The sequence below is a fragment of the Apis cerana genome, linkage group LG1, assembly GCF_029169275.1.
Source record: "Apis cerana isolate GH-2021 linkage group LG1, AcerK_1.0, whole genome shotgun sequence".
NCBI lineage: Eukaryota > Metazoa > Arthropoda > Insecta > Hymenoptera > Apidae > Apis > Apis cerana.
Window position 1 is genome coordinate 19506279 of NC_083852.1, and position 19605 is coordinate 19525883.

Below are 19605 nucleotides of genomic sequence, written 5' to 3' on the forward strand. Positions count from 1 at the left end.
TCCTCGTCGTCTGGAGGACAAGTCCTGTCGCGGATACGAACGGGACGGATCGAACGAAGGTACGGGGCAAAAAAGGTAAGGGGAGGGAGGGAAAAACAACGATTCGAAGAGGAAAGAGACGCGGATGGATTCGATCGGACTCGTTTTATTCGATTCGATTAAAATCCGAGGAGGTGGGGGAGGGGTTTGTGCGCATCGAGCTGGAGCGGTAGGTTACACGCTCGCTCTTGAATCCGTTTGGAGCAAAAAGGAAGGAGGAATCGGAGCTGACATTCCCAGAGAGCTGACTTCCACCCTCCCTCTGGCTCCCTTTCCTTCCCCCTTCCTCTCATTCCTCTCCTTCCAGCTTGGTCCAGCACGGTTGGGAATTGCTTTCCCTTCCATTGTCCTACGACTGCTCTTTCCTCGTTCTGGAATTTCGCCCGCCGGTTCCGTAATCGCGCTTTCCACCGCCGCCTTCTTCTCTTGCCGATACACGCTTCTTCTCTTGTCTTCGGTAAAGGGAATGGAACAAGCCCGTTCTCGTATTCTCGGCCACGTTCTCGTTCCGCCACGACTCGTGGTTTCCATCGAACGTACGAGTTTCGTGGGTTATTTCGCGCGATTTATGCGACGCACGCCTCGTACGTGAACCCAGGACATTTCTCGAACCATTTTCGAGAAACGAGGATGCGAATACGAACAACATGGCTTCCGACAAGGTGAATATAATCGTATATATTCGTAAATCGTAAATTATATTTCTCGTGCTATTTTAATTTTCTTATGGCCAAGAATATATCGTACGATTACGAGTGAATATATGTGAAAAATATTCGTACAAGTCTTTATTTAAATATCCTCTCCATAATACTCTCCATAAATTTATTTATTGTAACAGTTTCTAGTTTTTCGTTATTCAAATGTTTTACGACATGATATTTAAAAAAAAAGACGAAAAATTTTACACTAACTAATACATTAAATACTTTCTCTACTTTCTGTTGATTACCAATTATTAATCAATACACGATGGGAACAAAAATAGTTTTCAATTAACGATAAGTTTATCGCGGATTGAAAATTTGATACTTTTAATTCCTGTAATGTTCAGTAAGTAAACATCTTTTCCAGCAAAGAATACAGATTTATGAGATGGAAACCGCAGACGAGTCAAGGAAGGGAGAAGGGGGCCAATGACGAGTTGATCCCTGGAAAGGAAACTCGAGACAGATGTCTGGAGGTTAACTTACGGACAGTTTACCGGAGACCGCCAGGAAGATAAGGCTTCCTCCGTTAATTTGAACTAGTTATCCTTCGCGATCGATCGGTGTCGCGGAAACCGGAAACCGTAATTTCCAGCTTCCGTTCTCCGGATCGAATTTTTCTCACTTCTTCCCGCGAGCTAATTCGAAACAGTCCATCGATCCAATAATCGATAAAATCCGCGATGGTCACGCGATGCCGATGTTTTGAAGGCAATCCGTTTAATTGCCTCGACAACGCCTCCCCGTTTCATTCCATTACGGATTGGGTGAGAGTGACGAGCGCGGATTCCACGGATATAAACCTGTCACCATCGATCCGGGTTTTTGCATTACAAAATTACCTGTCCCCCGATCCGGAAAATCGCCGCCTACCACGGGAAAAGTCATTAAAGTCGGATCCGATGCGATCGATTTTTCGCGCGCCTCCGAATTCCTCCGATTTCGAAATCGAAATCTCGAGAAACGTCGAATCGATTCGCGGCAGATTATGAAACGATATAGTCGCTCAAGTTGCCGAAAAAAGAGAGAGAGAGAGAGAGAGAGAGAGAGAGAGAGAAAAAAGTGGCGGGAATGGGAATTTGCCTCGCATGGATGGTTGGTTAGCCGTGAAATGGAAAATCCGACTACTCTCCTCGCATCCCCGAGGTGGTATTATTAACAGCCGACTGGGCCCCTCGTAGCCTGTCCAATCTTTTTTACTTTTTATACCCACGACGATCCTCCTCCAGCCTCCTCCTCCTCGAGGCTCGTCCTTTTTTTTTCTTTTCTCTTTTTCTTTTTTTCTTTTTTTTTAATCGAGAGAGCTGTTAGCTTTTCCAGCAAAATAATTTTTCGCGGAAATGACTCGAGACACGTGTACCGCTAGACGTGGATGATTACTTTGCGAATTAATCCTTTCCGCCAATGCGCGAGTACATATATCTCCTTTCAATCCTCCTTCGATACGAATGTTTCTTCTTTTCTCCTTTCCTTTCCTTTTTTCTCACTTTTTAGTTGTATATTTTAGGGAAAGTGAACGAGACGCTTCGATTCGAACGGTTCGGAGGGGTGAAAATGAAAAGTGAACGGGCGAGAGAGAATGCACAGAGGTCGGGAGGAGACCAACCCCGTCTCCCCGCAGGAGAGAGACGGTCCGCGATGCTCGACTCGTAATTCCTCACCCCTTTTCTCCCGTTGCAGGGCCTTGGGTGCGCGCGAGCGGATTAAAGGGCCGCGTTAAAATGCCCGCGCGGCGGCTCTTCTCCCGCATTGAGTCCATTAAGGAGCATTAAATCTCGAGGAGTTATCCTCCTCGAGGAGGAGAAGGAGAAGGAATATTTTCGAGGGCTGGCGGCCGTCCTCGGCGCACAATGCGACAATAAAGAGCGACAAAGGAGGAAGAAGAAGAAGAAGAAAAAAAAGAAAAGGAAAAATCAGGGAAGGGATGACCGTGAAGAAGAAAGGGGAAGAGTTGGGAGAAGATGGTCGGTGAAAAAAAGGAGGGGAGGGGTATAAGGAGGGCTCGTTTGTAATCGCGAAACTCACTTTACGTCTCTGAGGTCCCCACGAGATCTCTCTCTCTCTTTCCACTCTCCCCTCTGCCTCCTTCCCACTCTCAACTCTCTTTTTTCGGCGCATCGACGTTTCTCTCTTTCTCTTCGATATTACCGGGTTTTCCCCCGGTATCCTCGTCGGCCGCGCTACTCGGAAAGCCGTGTTTAAATGCACAAACGAAGCGAGAGATCAAAGAGGCCGCCGTGCGCGCGCGCTAAGTGAGAGCGGGAGAAGAAAAGACGAAGAAAAGGAAAGCCGAAGCGAGAAAGGCGAAGGGCAGCGGTCGCTGGAAGAGAGAGAGAGAGAGAAAGGGTGGGGGAAGAGAGAAGGAGAGAGAGAGAGGAACGTTTATTATTATCATCGTGTACACCATCCAACCGCCCCACGACGCTCCCTGTCAGCTTCACCGGCATCCACGCAGTCGGGATTAACTTTGGTGTAAACATCGGTGGAAGACGCGCGTGCGTCGCGAGAATTCTGTAGGTACAGTAACTACATACTTGAAGAAGCCGACCTCTGCGCAGGCAACCTTGGCTCCAAGCATCTGAATGATGCCCGACCGCACGCCACTTCCTTTCTCACAAGGATTCTACTCCTTTCTCACGAGTAACGTGGATTTCGACCTGCCACGCCTGCATAGAAGGATTTCCTCGAATCGAGTGCATTTTGTTGGATTCGATTTGTAGGAAGGATGGAAGGAAATGTATATATTATAAATATATGTAAATAAATTTAAGGATATGTAAGGATTCACAAAATAATAAAATTTTAAATATATGTATATATATATATATTATTGTATTCTCTGATATTTCTTATATTCTCTGGCTCAATCATTGTACCAATTTATCAAATATCATTATTTATCATCGCTTATTAATTGTAATTGAACTAGATAAAAATGTCGATATGTATTTAATCCTTTGCGACTTTATGTGATTACGTGAACGAGATAGCTTTTTGTGTTATTTCAATTTAAATTAAACTCTAAACTTTATCCTGGATATATTAGCGCGACGCTAAGTTTATTCATTCTCTAACTTCGCTCGCAGTATATGTATGCGCGCGGTTGTATGTACGATGAAAATAATTAAAAAAATTGAAGGAGGCCAATATTCGAAGAATAAAACGAGGGGCCTTAACGAGCCCCGCCTGTGTCGGATGTAACGCGATATTTCTTTTTCCGAGGGGAGATCGGGAACGGATCGAGAACACGTCGACAGATGCGTGTAATCTTTCGGGGGAATTGTACGCGTTACGACACGGACCACCCAGACAGGACACAGTAGTTTCAGTCAGTCTGTGGCCGGGCGTTGCCAAATTACTGGAAACGTGTTGTTGCGTTTACGAGATAAATCGAAATCTTTTTTCTTCTCTTCGTTAACGATATTGTTACATTGTAGCGAAGAAAGTTTAGTTTTTCTTTCCTGATGAAAGATTGCTTAGCATAAGAGCGATCAATCCTTCCATCTTTCTAAGAAAAAAACAAAAGAGTAATAATAAAGGAAGGATATTTATATTATATCAAAAAACGAATTCTATTTTTAAATGAATATTATGTAATCACGTTATATAGTAATATAAAGTTTGTATAAGCAATATATATATATTTATATATTTATATATTTTTTAAATATTGGATATCTTTAATATTAAATATAACATTATAATTTTGATTTATTATATTATCCTTTTCTTTTATATTATGTTAAAATTTGTTTCTAAAATTAGATAGTTTTAAAAAGGGCATATAATTACTATTTCTTAGATGGATGCACGGAATCAAAATATTTAAATTCTTGATAAAATCATACGTATTTTTGATATATTAATGCAATTTATGATTTCTTATAAATAAATTATTTAATGATTTTTAGTTTTAGGTAATATTTTCTGAAAGAAGTAAACAGAAAAAAAGAAGTAAGTATATAACAAAGGTAAGTGTATCTAAATTAGAGAAAATAATTTAAAAAAGACTAAAAGACTATATAAGACTAAAATATATAATATGGATATATAATATGGAATCAAATTAAATAGTATAAAAAATAAGAATATTGAATTCGAAAAAATTTTTGCATATCGCTCTTCGACTATTATATTATCTTAATAAAAAAATTGTAAAATACAATCGAAAATTTCTGCCAAAGGCACAAAATTTTGAGTTATGAAAATCCTCGAAAAATTTCACGTGCCACTTGCTTTATGATTATATTCTCCTGTTAGAAATTGGGCAAAAATTTTACTGCCTAAAATATCAATTTTTCATTAGGAGAATATGATACATAAAAAAGTAGCACAAGAAATATTTTCCGGAGTTCTAAGACTTGAAATTTTCGGATAGCCAGCCAGGATTTTCAATCAATTTTACAATTTTTTATTAACAGAATATAATTCTCGATTTTAACTTTTATTCTCATGATTTTAATTAATATAAAATATAATTAATTAATTAAAAAACATCTTCATTATACTTCACATATTTAAAAAATTAATCAAAAACGTTGGATTCCATAACAAAAGACAATAAGAAATCAATATAAAACAGGTAAGTAAAACATCAAATTCATTATACTAATTTAGAATTAAGTAAAATGTTGAAAAAAAAAAGAAAATCACAGATCCTGAAAATAAACGTATTAATGGTCAATACGAATAAAAACATGCATAAAAGGTAAGTACATAGAATTCGTAAGGATATCTGCATAACACCTCTAATAAGATTATATTATCCTAATACAAAATCGTAAAATACAGTCGAAAATCTCTGTCAATGGCACAAAATTATGAATTGGGAAAATTTTGGAAAAATTATTCGTGATACCGTCTTTATGATTATATTATCCTGTTACAAAATCGAAAAATTTGGCAAATACTTTGCTAAAATTTCGAAAATGTATTTGGAGAATATAAAACATAAAAAGGTAAAACGGAAAATTATTCCAAAAATTTCAGCATTCAAAATTTTCGGATAGCCAGCCAGAATTTTTAGTCAATTTTGCGATTTATGATTAGGAGAATATAATCCTACAAGAAGAGGAATGTAGTGTCCTTAGAAAAACAAAACTTCCACAAAAAATAACTCGAAATTCAGAATCTTTAAAAAAAACAAGTTTTTAAAAATTTTTCGCCCAAAAATTTTAACAGGACATTTTAACAGGAGAATATGATATGTAAAGAGATAGCACTAAAAAATTTTAACAGAGACCGATTTCTTAAAGTTTTACGCCCAAATTTCCCATATTTTAACAGGAGAAAATGATATGTAAAGAGGTAGCACTAAAAAATTTTAACAGAGAGACGATTCTTAAAGTTCCTTAAAATTTTTCGCCCAAATTTCCGACTTTTTAACAGGAGAATATGATGTGTAAAGAGGTGGCACTAAAAATTTTAACAGAGAGCCAATTCTTAAAGTTCCTTAAAATTTTTCGTCCAAATTTCCGACTTTTTAACAGGAGAATATGATGTGTAAAGAGGTGGCACTAAAAATTTTAACAGAGAGCCAATTCTTAAAGTTCCTTAAAATTTTTCGCCCAAATTTCCGACTTTTTAACAGGAGAATATGATGTGTAAAGAGGTGGCACTAAAAATTTTAACAGAGAGACGATTCTTAAAGTTTCTTAAAATTTTTCGCCCAAATTTCCGACTTTTTAACAGGAGAATATGATGTGTAAAGAGGTGGCACTAAAAATTTTAACAGAGAGACGAATCTTAAAGTTCCTTAAAATTTTTCGCCCAAATTTCCGACTTTTTAACAGGAGAATATGATGTGTAAAGAGGGGGCACTAAAAATTTTAACAGAGAGCCAATTCTTAAAGTTTCTTAAAATTCTTTCGCCCAAATTTCCGACTTTTTAACAGGAGAATATGATGTGTAAAGAGGTGGCACTAAAAATTTTAACAGAGAGCCAATTCTTAAAGTTCCTTAAAATTTTTCGTCCAAATTTCCGACTTTTTAACAGGAGAATATGATGTGTAAAGAGGTGGCACTAAAAATTTTAACAGAGAGCCAATTCTTAAAGTTCCTTAAAATTTTTCGCCCAAATTTCCGACTTTTTAACAGGAGAATATGATGTGTAAAGAGGTGGCACTAAAAATTTTAACAGAGAGACGATTCTTAAAGTTTCTTAAAATTTTTCGCCCAAATTTCCGACTTTTTAACAGGAGAATATGATGTGTAAAGAGGTGGCACTAAAAATTTTAAAAGAGAGACGATTCTTAAAGTTTCTTAAAATTTTTCGCCCAAATTTCCGACTTTTTAACAGGAGAATATGATGTGTAAAGAGGTGGCACTAAAAATTTTAACAGAGAGCCAATTCTTAAAGTTCCTTAAAATTTTTCGTCCAAATTTCCGACTTTTTAACAGGAGAATATGATGTGTAAAGAGGTGGCACTAAAAATTTTAACAGAGAGCCAATTCTTAAAGTTCCTTAAAATTTTTCGCCCAAATTTCCGACTTTCTAACAGGAGAATATCATGTGTAAAGAGGTGGCACTAAAAATTTTAACAGAGAGACGATTCTTAAAGTTTCTTAAAATTTTTCGCCCAAATTTCCGACTTTTTAACAGGAGAATATGATGTGTAAAGAGGTGGCACTAAAAATTTTAACAGAGAGACGAATCTTAAAGTTCCTTAAAATTTTTCGCCCAAATTTCCGACTTTTTAACAGGAGAATATGATGTGTAAAGAGGTGGCACTAAAAATTTTAACAGAGAGCCAATTCTTAAAGTTTCTTAAAATTCTTTCGCCCAAATTTCCGACTTTTTAACAGGAGAATATGATGTGTAAAGAGGTGGCACTAAAAATTTTAACAGAGAGCCAATTCTTAAAGTTCCTTAAAATTTTTCGTCCAAATTTCCGACTTTTTAACAGGAGAATATGATGTGTAAAGAGGTGGCACTAAAAATTTTAACAGAGAGCCAATTCTTAAAGTTCCTTAAAATTTTTCGCCCAAATTTCCGACTTTTTAACAGGAGAATATCATGAGTAAAGAGGTGGCACTAAAAATTTTAACAGAGAGACGATTCTTAAAGTTTCTTAAAATTTTTCGCCCAAATTTCCGACTTTTTAACAGGAGAATATGATGTGTAAAGAGGTGGCACTAAAAATTTTAACAGAGAGCCAATTCTTAAAGTTCCTTAAAATTTTTCGCCCAAATTTCCGACTTTTTAACAGGAGAATATGATGTGTAAAGAGGTGGCACTAAAAATTTTAACAGAGAGACGATTCTTAAAGTTTCTTAAAATTTTTCGCCCAAATTTCCGACTTTTTAACAGGAGAATATGATGTGTAAAGAGGTGGCACTAAAAATTTTAACAGAGAGACGATTCTTAAAGTTCCTTAAAATTTTTCGCCCAAATTTCCGACTTTTTAACAGGAGAATATGATGTGTAAAGAGGTGGCACTAAAAATTTTAACAGAGAGACGATTCTTAAAGTTTCTTAAAATTTTTCGCCCAAATTTCCGACTTTTTAACAGGAGAATATGATGTGTAAAGAGGTGGCACTAAAAATTTTAACAGAGAGACGATTCTTAAAGTTCCTTAAAATTTTTCGCCCAAATTTCCGACTTTTTAACAGGAGAATATGATGTGTAAAGAGGTGGCACTAAAAATTTTAACAGAGAGCCAATTCTTAAAGTTTCTTAAAATTTTTCGCCCAAATTTCCGAATTTTTAACAGGAGAATATGATGTGTAAAGAGGTGGCACTAAAAATTTTAACAGAGAGACGATTCTTAAAGTTCCTTAAAATTTTTCGCCCAAATTTCCGACTTTTTAACAGGAGAATATGATGTCTAAAGAGGTGGCACTAAAAATTTTAACAGAGAGCCAATTCTTAAAGTTCCTTAAAATTTTTCGCCCAAATTTCCGACTTTTTAACAGGAGAATATGATGTGTAAAGAGGTGGCACTAAAAATTTTAACAGAGAGACGATTCTTAAAGTTCCTTAAAATTTTTCGCCCAAATTTCCGACTTTTTAACAGGAGAATATGATGTGTAAAGAGGTGGCACTAAAAATTTTAACAGAGAGACGATTCTTAAAGTTTCTTAAAATTTTTCGCCCAAATTTCCGACTTTTTAACAGGAGAATATGATGTGTAAAGAGGTGGCACTAAAAATTTTAACAGAGAGACGATTCTTAAAGTTCCCTAAAATTTTTCGCCCAAATTTCCGACTTTTTAACAGGAGAATATGATGTGTAAAGAGGTGGCACTAAAAATTTTAACAGAGAGACGATTCTTAAAGTTCCTTAAAATTTTTCGCCCAAATTTCCGACTTTTTAACAGGAGAATATGATGTGTAAAGAGGTGGCACTAAAAATTTTAACAGAGAGACGATTCTTAAAGTTTCTTAAAATTTTTCGCCCAAATTTCCGACTTTTTAACAGGAGAATATGATGTGTAAAGAGGTGGCACTAAAAATTTTAACAGAGAGACGATTCTTAAAGTTCCTTAAAATTTTTCGCCCAAATTTCCGACTTTTTAACAGGAGAATATGATGTGTAAAGAGGTGGCACTAAAAATTTTAACAGAGAGCCAATTCTTAAAGTTCCTTAAAATTTTTCGCCCAAATTTCCGACTTTTTAACAGGAGAATATGATGTGTAAAGAGGTGGCACTAAAAATTTTAACAGAGAGACGATTCTTAAAGTTTCTTAAAATTTTTCGCCCAAATTTCCGACTTTTTAACAGGAGAATATGATGTGTAAAGAGGTGGCACTAAAAATTTTAACAGAGAGACGATTCTTAAAGTTCCTTAAAATTTTTCGCCCAAATTTCCGACTTTTTAACAGGAGAATATGATGTGTAAAGAGGTGGCACTAAAAATTTTAACAGAGAGCCAATTCTTAAAGTTCCTTAAAATTTTTCGCCCAAATTTCCGACTTTTTAACAGGAGAATATGATGTGTAAAGAGGTGGCACTAAAAATTTTAACAGAGAGACGATTCTTAAAGTTTCTTAAAATTTTTCGCCCAAATTTCCGACATTTTAACAGGAGAATATGATGTGTAAAGAGGTGGCACTAAGAATTTTAACAGAGAGACGATTCTTAAAGTTCCTTAAAATTTTTCGCCCAAATTTCCGACATTTTAACAGGAGAATATGATGTGTAAAGAGGTGGCACTAAAAATTTTAACAGAGAGACGAATCTTAAAGTTCCTTAAAATTTTTCGCCCAAATTTCCGACTTTTTAACAGGAGAATATGATGTGTAAAGAGGTGGCACTAAAAATTTTAACAGAGAGCCAATTCTTAAAGTTTCTTAAAATTCTTTCGCCCAAATTTCCGACTTTTTAACAGGAGAATATGATGTGTAAAGAGGTGGCACTAAAAATTTTAACAGAGAGACGATTCTTAAAGTTCCTTAAAATTTTTCGCCCAAATTTCCGACTTTTTAACAGGAGAATATGATGTGTAAAGAGGTGGCACTAAAAATTTTAACAGAGAGCCAATTCTTAAAGTTTCTTAAAATTCTTTCGCCAAAATTTCCGACTTTTTAACAGGAGAATATGATGTGTAAAGAGGTGGCACTAAAAATTTTAACAGAGAGACGATTCTTAAAGTTCCTTAAAATTTTTCGCCCAAATTTCCGACTTTCTAACAGGAGAATATGATGTGTAAAGAGGTGGCACTAAAAATTTTAACAGAGAGCCAATTCTTAAAGTTCCTTAAAATTTTTCGCCCAAATTTCCGACTTTTTAACAGGAGAATATGATGTGTAAAGAGGTGGCACTAAAAATTTTAACAGAGAGACGATTCTTAAAGTTCCTTAAAATTTTTCGCCCAAATTTCCGACTTTTTAACAGGAGAATATGATGTGTAAAGAGGTGGCACTAAAAATTTTAACAGAGAGACGATTCTTAAAGTTTCTTAAAATTTTTCGCCCAAATTTCCGACTTTTTAACAGGAGAATATGATGTGTAAAGAGGTGGCACTAAAAATTTTAACAGAGAGACGATTCTTAAAGTTCCCTAAAATTTTTCGCCCAAATTTCCGACTTTTTAACAGGAGAATATGATGTGTAAAGAGGTGGCACTAAAAATTTTAACAGAGAGACGATTCTTAAAGTTCCTTAAAATTTTTCGCCCAAATTTCCGACTTTTTAACAGGAGAATATGATGTGTAAAGAGGTGGCACTAAAAATTTTAACAGAGAGACGATTCTTAAAGTTTCTTAAAATTTTTCGCCCAAATTTCCGACTTTTTAACAGGAGAATATGATGTGTAAAGAGGTGGCACTAAAAATTTTAACAGAGAGACGATTCTTAAAGTTCCTTAAAATTTTTCGCCCAAATTTCCGACTTTTTAACAGGAGAATATGATGTGTAAAGAGGTGGCACTAAAAATTTTAACAGAGAGCCAATTCTTAAAGTTCCTTAAAATTTTTCGCCCAAATTTCCGACTTTTTAACAGGAGAATATGATGTGTAAAGAGGTGGCACTAAAAATTTTAACAGAGAGACGATTCTTAAAGTTCCTTAAAATTTTTCGCCCAAATTTCCGACTTTTTAACAGGAGAATATGATGTGTAAAGAGGTGGCACTAAAAATTTTAACAGAGAGACGATTCTTAAAGTTTCTTAAAATTTTTCGCCCAAATTTCCGACTTTTTAACAGGAGAATATGATGTGTAAAGAGGTGGCACTAACAATTTTAACAGAGAGACGATTCTTAAAGTTCCTTAAAATTTTTCGCCCAAATTTGCGACTTTTCTAACAGGAGAATATGATGTGTAAAGAGGTGGCACTAAAAATTTTAACAGAGAGACGAATCTTAAAGTTCCTTAAAATTTTTCGCCCAAATTTCCGACTTTTTAACAGGAGAATATGATGTGTAAAGAGGTGGCACTAAAAATTTTAACAGACAGCCAATTCTTAAAGTTTCTTAAAATTCTTTCGCCCAAATTTCCGACTTTTTAACAGGAGAATATGATGTGTAAAGAGGTGGCACTAAAAATTTTAACAGAGAGACGATTCTTAAAGTTCCTTAAAATTTTTCGCCCAAATTTCCGACTTTTTAACAGGAGAATATGATGTGTAAAGAGGTGGCACTAAAAATTTTAACAGAGAGACGATTCTTAAAGTTTCTTAAAATTTTTCGCCCAAATTTCCGACTTTTTAACAGGAGAATATGATGTGTAAAGAGGTGGCACTAAAAATTTTAACAGAGAGACGATTCTTAAAGTTTCTTAAAATTTTTCGCCCAAATTTCCGACTTTTTAACAGGAGAATATGATATGTAAAGAGGTGGCACTAAAAATTTTAACAGAGAGACGATTCTTAAAGTTTCTTAAAATTTTTCGCCCAAATTTCCGACTTTTTAACAGGAGAATATGATGTGTAAAGAGGTGGCACTAAAAATTTTAACAGAGAGACGATTCTTAAAGTTCCTTAAAATTTTTCGCCCAAATTTCCGACTTTTTAACAGGAGAATATGATGTGTAAAGAGGTGGCACTAAAAATTTTAACAGAGAGACGATTCTTAAAGTTCCTTAAAATTTTTCGCCCAAATTTCCGACTTTTTAACAGGAGAATATGATGTGTAAAGAGGTGGCACTAAAAATTTTAACAGAGAGACGATTCTTAAAGTTTCTTAAAATTTTTCGCCCAAATTTCCGACTTTTTAACAGGAGAATATGATGTGTAAAGAGGTGGCACTAAAAATTTTAACAGAGAGACGATTCTTAAAGTTCCTTAAAATTTTTCGCCCAAATTTCCGACTTTTTAACAGGAGAATATGATGTGTAAAGAGGTGGCACTAAAAATTTTAACAGAGAGACGATTCTTAAAGTTTCTTAAAATTTTTCGCCCAAATTTCCGACTTTTTAACAGGAGAATATGATGTGTAAAGAGGTGGCACTAAAAATTTTAACAGAGAGACGATTCTTAAAGTTCCTTAAAATTTTTCGCCCAAATTTCCGACATTTTAACAGGAGAATATGATGTGTAAAGAGGTGGCACTAAAAATTTTAACAGAGAGCCAATTCTTAAAGTTCCTTAAAATTTTTCGCCCAAATTTCCGACTTTTTAACAGGAGAATATGATGTGTAAAGAGGTGGCACTAAAAATTTTAACAGAGAGACGATTCTTAAAGTTCCTTAAAATTTTTCGCCCAAATTTCCGACTTTTCACAGGAGAATATGATGTGTAAAGAGGTGGCACTAAAAATTTTAACAGAGAGACGATTCTTAAAGTTTCTTAAAATTTTTCGCCCAAATTTCCGACTTTTTAACAGGAGAATATGATGTGTAAAGAGGTGGCACTAAAAATTTTAACAGAGAGACGATTCTTAAAGTTCCTTAAAATTTTTCGCCCAAATTTCCGACTTTTTAACAGGAGAATATGATGTGTAAAGAGGTGGCACTAAAAATTTTAACAGAGAGCCAATTCTTAAAGTTCCTTAAAATTTTTCGCCCAAATTTCCGACTTTTTAACAGGAGAATATGATGTGTAAAGAGGTGGCACTAAAAATTTTAACAGAGAGACGATTCTTAAAGTTTCTTAAAATTTTTCGCCCAAATTTCCGACTTTTTAACAGGAGAATATGATGTGTAAAGAGGTGGCACTAAGAATTTTAACAGAGAGACGATTCTTAAAGTTCCTTAAAATTTTTCGCCCAAATTTCCGACATTTTAACAGGAGAATATGATGTGTAAAGAGGTGGCACTAAAAATTTTAACAGAGAGACGAATCTTAAAGTTCCTTAAAATTTTTCGCCCAAATTTCCGACTTTTTAACAGGAGAATATGATGTGTAAAGAGGTGGCACTAAAAATTTTAACAGAGAGCCAATTCTTAAAGTTTCTTAAAATTCTTTCGCCCAAATTTCCGACTTTTTAACAGGAGAATATGATGTGTAAAGAGGTGGCACTAAAAATTTTAACAGAGAGACGATTCTTAAAGTTCCTTAAAATTTTTCGCCCAAATTTCCGACTTTTTAACAGGAGAATATGATGTGTAAAGAGGTGGCACTAAAAATTTTAACAGAGAGACGATTCTTAAAGTTTCTTAAAATTTTTCGCCCAAATTTCCGACTTTTTAACAGGAGAATATGATGTGTAAAGAGGTGGCACTAAAAATTTTAACAGAGAGACGATTCTTAAAGTTTCTTAAAATTTTTCGCCCAAATTTCCGACTTTTTAACAGGAGAATATGATATGTAAAGAGGTGGCACTAAAAATTTTAACAGAGAGACGATTCTTAAAGTTTCTTAAAATTTTTCGCCCAAATTTCCGACTTTTTAACAGGAGAATATGATGTGTAAAGAGGTGGCACTAAAAATTTTAACAGAGAGACGATTCTTAAAGTTCCTTAAAATTTTTCGCCCAAATTTCCGACTTTTTAACAGGAGAATATGATGTGTAAAGAGGTGGCACTAAAAATTTTAACAGAGAGACGATTCTTAAAGTTCCTTAAAATTTTTCGCCCAAATTTCCGACTTTTTAACAGGAGAATATGATGTGTAAAGAGGTGGCACTAAAAATTTTAACAGAGAGACGATTCTTAAAGTTTCTTAAAATTTTTCGCCCAAATTTCCGACTTTTTAACAGGAGAATATGATGTGTAAAGAGGTGGCACTAAAAATTTTAACAGAGAGACGATTCTTAAAGTTCCTTAAAATTTTTCGCCCAAATTTCCGACTTTTTAACAGGAGAATATGATGTGTAAAGAGGTGGCACTAAAAATTTTAACAGAGAGCCAATTCTTAAAGTTTCTTAAAATTTTTCGCCCAAATTTCCGACTTTTTAACAGGAGAATATGATGTGTAAAGAGGTGGCACTAAAAATTTTAACAGAGAGACGATTCTTAAAGTTCCTTAAAATTTTTCGCCCAAATTTCCGACTTTTTAACAGGAGAATATGATGTCTAAAGAGGTGGCACTAAAAATTTTAACAGAGAGACGATTCTTAAAGTTCCTTAAAATTTTTCGCCCAAATTTCCGACTTTTTAACAGGAGAATATGATGTGTAAAGACGTGGCACTAAAAATTTTAACAGAGAGCCAATTCTTAAAGTTCCTTAAAATTTTTCGCCCAAATTTCCGACTTGTTAACAGGAGAATATGATATGTAAAGAGGTGGCACTAAAAATTTTAACAGAGAGCAAATTTTTAAAGTTTCTCTCCCAAATTCTCGACTTTTTAGCAGCAGAATATGATATGCAGGGTGGTACTGCTGATAAATTTCAACAGGCCCCATTTTGCAAAGTTGCTCGCCCAATTTCTCGACTTTTTAGCAGCAGAATATAATGTGCAGAAAGGTAGCGCTAAAAAATTTCAACTGGCCCCAATTTTGCAAAGTTGCTCGCCTAAATTCTCGACTTTTTAGCAGCAGAATATGATATGCAGAGAGGTGTCGCTGATAAATTTCAACAGGCTCCAATTTTGCAAAGTTGCTCGCCCAAATTCTCGACTTTTTAGCAGCAGAATATGATGTGCAGAATGGTAGTGCTAAAAAATTTCAACTGGCCCCAAAGTTGCTCGCCCAATTTCTCGACTTTTTGACTGGAGAATATGGTATGCGGAGAGGTGGCACTCGATATTTTTCGTAGAAATCGTTTTTATAGTGTTTCGCGTCTAAATTTTCAACTTTTTATAACATCATATTATAAATATAAAATACTTATGAATCCATATATATGTTTAAAGAAATCAAATGTATAGTACTTATGTTTTATATCTTTATTTAAATATAGTTATTTATTGTTTTGTATTCGTTCTTATTTTGCTGCTGAAATTAAATAATAAAAATAATATTGCAGCGTGTAGAGCATTGAATTATTTTAAATAATATTTGATGAGGATAGGATGTATGAAGGTAGATAAATATAACAATTTTTTAAATTTAACAATTCAATATTTATTGCAGACATTTATATTACAAATTATATACAGTTTATATTACAATTTATATTACAATCTTATATACAATTTATATTACAAACTTATATTAATGCAATTATGTACAATTTTTATTACAATTTATATTACAATTTATATGACAAACTTATATACAATTTATATTACAAATTTATATACAATTTTTACTACAAACTTATATACAATTTATATTACAAACTTATATACAATTTATATTACAAACTTATATACAATTTATATAACAAACTTATTACAAAAAAATATTATGTATTCGTTCATACGATATTTATCGCGTAAATTAACGAAGGCTTGATTCGTGTCACGGATCAGGGGATCCGATTAACGATCCGATTAGCAGAGGCAACTTTCGCGCTTTGATTCTGGTTTCCTCGGCGGAGAAGGCCGGTCGGCGTACTTTCTTAATGGAGCGTTCGACGAAAGCCGTTTGCATGCTCGATTTCTGTCTTGCAAAGCGCGAACAGCCAGCGCGGAAAGAGTGGCCGCGTCAAAGCCTCGTGGTGAAGACGGGAGAGTGTGCGGCCGACGAAAGTTATCACCATCCGGCAGGCGCGCCACTTCGATATAGCCAAGTCGAAAAGGGAGTGTCTTCCTCTTCATGTAGCTCTTCATGTAAAAATTTCCTCCAACGATTCTTCTGTCCGGCAATGGTTGGCTCTCTTCGCGTATGCAATAGGCCTTCGTCCATCTTTGATTCACAGTGATTCGTAAATTGCGATTCACTCCTTCGATCGTAAAATATTCGTTCGATGCATTGTCTAATTTCGTAGCATTATTCTTCTATTGTTCAATTCACTGTGAATGAAATGATCTATGTAATTATAGCGTGAAAAAATTATTATTTATTTCTATGCCAATTACAACAATCAGTTACAAAAGTTTTGATATATTATTTTAGGTGTGAATACATTTGGAAACTCTCGAGTGTAACTTAATTATTTTTCGTTAGCGGATACTGTGTTAAGAATAATTATTCGAGAGCAATTGTCACACTTTTATTGTCCACTAACGAGAAATAACTTTCGAAAGCAATCCTCGAGACTTTTATTCCAATTTTATTATCAAATATATTCGCACCTTTACAAGAAAATTTATCTATTGTAAATTTTAATGAAATTTTTTTTATATGTAGAGCATGATGGATTACACATGGATAGTGTAATATAATAATGAAGCTAACTAAAATTTGAATATTTTGATTTAATTCGTACTATTATCACGAAATTACGTTTAAAAGCAAGAATAATTGCTAACAAAATAATTGCTCCACGTACAATCCATTATGGTCTACATATTCACAAAACGGAATTATCGTTGGTTTCCATTATTTGCTTCGTGTCTTTTGTTAATTTAAAAAACATGAGTAATTGACAAACTTGTGTTTTTTTAAATTAACGAAAGACACGAAGCATACAAAGGAACAAGCGTGTGTCAATGTTTAATTCAACACTTGCAATATGATCCGAAATAATCCATCTGACAGAGAGAGTTAGATGGAAGATGTACTTTGCGCGCGTGAATAACGATTTTCTTGGAAGAAAGGAGAAGAAATGGAGGTTTGGGAGGAAGGCAAGGTGGATCGTTTCGCGAGTTCCTCTGTTCTCATTGGAAAGGCGGACGTATCGACGCAGGAACAATGGCTTACGAGTTGGAGGGGTTGGAACGGGAACGAGGCCCGAGGCGGTTGGGAAACAACCGCGGAAACAAACGACAGAAGTGGCTTTTCTTCGATGAGAACAAAAAGAGAAAAAATTCGTAAAGCGCCAATATCGCGGCGAGGGGTGGCCGTGAGCGTAGACGGTCGAAATAATGGTTTCATCGGAGCCAGGTTAAAAAGGCATCTGCTCGTGTGCCCTTTCCCTTCCTTTTTCCAAACCTGCTCCCCGTTCTTATTAAACTTTTAGTACGCACGCGATCGACGTAATAAAAATATCATTGGCCGATGTCAATGAGTCGATTCGCTTTTCTCCTCTTTATTGCACATAAATATTATTCCACGCGCCGATGAATCGAAATTATTCTCGAAACCTTTTACTCGATTTAACGGGACGTAGAATAAAATCGGGAAGAGAAAAATCGAAAATCGTAAAAAGGGGGAGGGAAACCTTCGAATCATAAATACGCCGAGGCAATAATTTACGATTCTCGAATGGAGCATCGAAAGGATACATAAATGATGGTGGATTTGCGCGTGAGCGGGGCAATTTGGCGACATTAATTCTCAGAGGTATTCAGCCTCTTTTTTTTTTATCTTGCGGCAAAAGAAAAGAAGAATCCTCGAGGCTCGAGGTGAAGCGTCAGCCTCGAAAAGTGGCATTCAAAGGGAATTTCTTTTCCTTGTTTCGTTTACATACGCCGCAAATGCACCGCACCGTGAAAACGAGCCCTTTCAGCAGGACCGCACAATGCGTTGCACACAGATTTTTAACGAGACTTTGTAAATGGATGAGAGAGCAAGAAACGTCTGTCTATGTTCAGCAATGAAAAGTGACAACAGAACGGAAGAGTAAAGAAGATCTTATCGATGTTATCGAGTAACGTTTCAGGATAACTGATAGTTCATTACTGGTTCATCGATAAAGTTTAATTTTCAGAAGTTTTAAGAGTAACAAACAACGGTGTTTCAGAACGCATTATTCCTAATTGTTGTCGCGAGAGAAAGAAAAACCCGTAGAAGGGAGCGCGTTCACAAAGCGCTTTGTTAACTATCCCAACTCGATTCGTCGATTCGATTCTTAAAAAAAAAAAAACCCTCTCGAAGCCCTTCTCAATTATTATCGTTCGCATCCGATATCGTTCTTTATCTCCTGCTCTAACATTGCACGCCTCTAACAAATTCATCTAAAAAATCTCGAAACCTTGTTCTGTTCGAGCTCGCGGCGACGATGACGAGCGCTCGAATTAAAATTTTCCAGGGATCTGCGCAAACGAAGGCGGGTATATGAACGGCGAAACAACGAAACGAGACAAAAGAGAAGAGAGAGAGAGAGAGGGTTGAAAACTCTCAGGTGGTACAGTACCGGGCTCTGGATAAAAACGAAATAATTTTCCTCGTTGAATTGAAACGATTCCCGCGAAAAGGGGCATCGCCCGGGGAGCTAAAAGCGTCCCGTTTCAAATCTAATATCCCTTGAAAAAGACAAAGCACTCCCCTTGGAGATCGTTTACGTACATTGTAAACCGAAAAGGACATGAAAGAATGCCGCCAAAGGGGTGACGGACGGCAGCCGCGATAGGGAGAGAGGCGGGTGGGTCGTTCAGGGAGAAGAAAAGCACGCTGGCTCCCGTTTTCCGCGTGACGCGGCCTCTCCCTCGCCACCCGATTCCACGAGGCCGGTGTTTATCCTAGACGTGCAAACAAGCCGCGGTTTCCTCTGGAAACCTTCGAGAGTCGAAAGTAGATGGATGGAGTGTGGAGGAAGCGCGAGGAACGGCCTCGGGCCGGCCGCGGGAACCAAGCGTGTCCAAAGCTGTGGAAAGAGTAGCTGTGTGGCGTTGGATCCGCTTGTGGCCGCCTGCCGCTTCTCTTGAATTATTAGTGGATTACGTCGTGTCGAGAAAGCCTCGTTCTTCTCGCTTGGGAGGGACATTAGCCTCGCGAGCGCTGAGGAAGAGAGAGAGGAGGGGGGAAGGAAGGAGAGCCAGAGAGGACCGCGAGCATTCGAAGGGAAAGAGATGCCGAATCCCGGCACACAAACGCGCACACAGGCACGCACACAAAGAGCAAAGAGAGACGAAAGAGATGAAAGGGTAGGCGAGCTAATTCGTCGACAGGAGTGTCGGCCAGAGGAGACACCGACAACGGTCTATACTCGTTTCCAGACACGTTGCTGGGGAGCCACGATGGACCACGGCCACGCGAGACTAGCGATGGCTTCGACACGCCTTCGAACTTTTCCCTTTCCAGAAAGGAAAATATGACGAAAGTTTTTTATTCCA

General features: G+C 36.2%; 1 protein-coding gene across 1 annotated transcript in view; it reads right to left on the reverse strand.

Annotated features, from left to right (window-relative positions):
• LOC107993065 (inactive tyrosine-protein kinase 7-like) overlaps nucleotides 1–19605 on the reverse strand; it is a 57587-nt gene that overhangs the window by 12091 nt on the left and 25891 nt on the right. The gene's annotated exons all lie outside the window — the stretch shown is intronic.